The sequence below is a fragment of the Anoplophora glabripennis genome, unplaced genomic scaffold, assembly GCF_000390285.2.
Source record: "Anoplophora glabripennis isolate ALB-LARVAE unplaced genomic scaffold, Agla_2.0 scaffold391, whole genome shotgun sequence".
NCBI lineage: Eukaryota > Metazoa > Arthropoda > Insecta > Coleoptera > Cerambycidae > Anoplophora > Anoplophora glabripennis.
The window spans coordinates 317,144-318,955 of record NW_019416467.1 but is presented as its reverse complement, the minus strand read 5'-3'; positions in this window follow the sequence as shown (position 1 = coordinate 318,955).

The window sequence follows — 1,812 nt, the reverse complement described above, 5'->3', positions numbered from 1 at the left end:
GATAACAACATCGATGTTTTACCTTGGCCCTCAAAGTCCTCTGATCTCAATCCTATCGAGAACAGAAACTTCCGTCCAGCTAATGCCGAAGAACTTTGGTAGGCAATTGAAAACGCATAGGATAACATCACTGAGGATTACACAAGAACATTAATTTTATCAATGCCACGTAGACTGCAAAGACAAATATGGTGCTTGGACAAAATATTAACTTTACGAATCGCTTTTTTCTGATGACGTGTTTCGTTATTAGATCTCGGTGACGGCGAATGAATGACCGTTAGAATGTATAATTATTTAGTATTGGAGAAATAAGTAATTTGCTATCTAATTTGGATTTGTTTTGCTCACTAGAACTAGTATGATAGACACACATCAAATTTGACTAATGAGAACCGATTTGAACCTGAAATTTTTAAGTGGGCTTCACAAAGGCCAATTGTAGACACTTTGCTTATAAGAGTCGTCCACTTTCAAAGCGCCGGCACTGTACAAGTAAACACACCGATTTATAATATTTATTACCTATCGATATTTATCCTCAAATGAGTTTATGGGGTTAAGGAAATATACCAGTTTCCCTGGTTCAGTTGCTGAATTGAATAGATTTAGGGAAAGTTATTATGCTGATATAATAAATATATTAAATAATTGAATAACCTTGTACCTATTAAACTATTTCAGTAAACAAAATCCTAACAATGGCCACTTACAAAACAATTAATTTTCGCATCATTTTAAAATGTAAATCGAGATACATAGTTACCTTATCTTCAAGGCTATTGGAGTCGTCAACACCTGTGAGTATGTAACCATATACTTCCACAACATCAAATTTATTTACTTGCTTCTACGGAAAAATATCGATTTATCCGTAGAACGACCCCGCGGTTTATTTTCTGATTTTTTCCGATTTGTTCCTTATCATTTGTCGGTAAATGGTGGTGTAGCTTATTTTCTCTCGTGACAGGAGAGGATAAATATTATTTTTATCAGCGTTCAAGGCTGATGTAATAGTAAACAGCGGTGGAGTAGAACGTTCTGAGAAGAAATTTAGAATAACAGCGATGCGATTTTTTTAGTTTACAGTGGCTACATCAAAATATATGCTATTTAGTTTTTTTGCACAAAACAGAGAACCGCAACTCTATTTTGTGCAAAGAACTGCCACTTTGTGATACTTGTTTTTCTACTTGACAAACAAGTAGAAAAATAAAAGATAGAATTACTTCATAAAAATGTGAGGTAAGAGTAAATAAACACAGTTGCATGCCTAGCTACTCATTGCTCATAACGTTAATTTTGATTAAACAATCATTTCAGATTCGGAAAATATCAACTTTAAAATCAAAATTCTAAATAAGTATTGGGCGGAATTATAAAATTTAAAGTCTATTGTAAAGAGGTATAGAGAAATATTACTCAACCCCCAATGCCATTTAAATATTTTGAGGTAATGCTTACCCTTGCTTGGGGGTGAAAGTGGCGGAATGTCTCCCTTTAGTCTAAAATCGACGGGTCTGAACACTTTTCTACAATCTTGACGCAGTTCCTGAAAATGGCTCTGTTTCGTTTTCATTTGGCCACCCTGTATAATGATGTGAGAAAGCGATTTTTGCTATTAGTATTAACCTATCTCCAAAAATGTGTGCTGAGCAGTGATTATTTTTGCCTCATTAAAAGAAAAAGGGGATTCTCTTTATAACGATGTATAATTTATGGGGAGTTCGTAAATAAATAACCAAGAAATTGAATATAATTATAATTTTATTAAAAAAAGTAGCCATGTGAAACATTTGAATGTTTTCTATA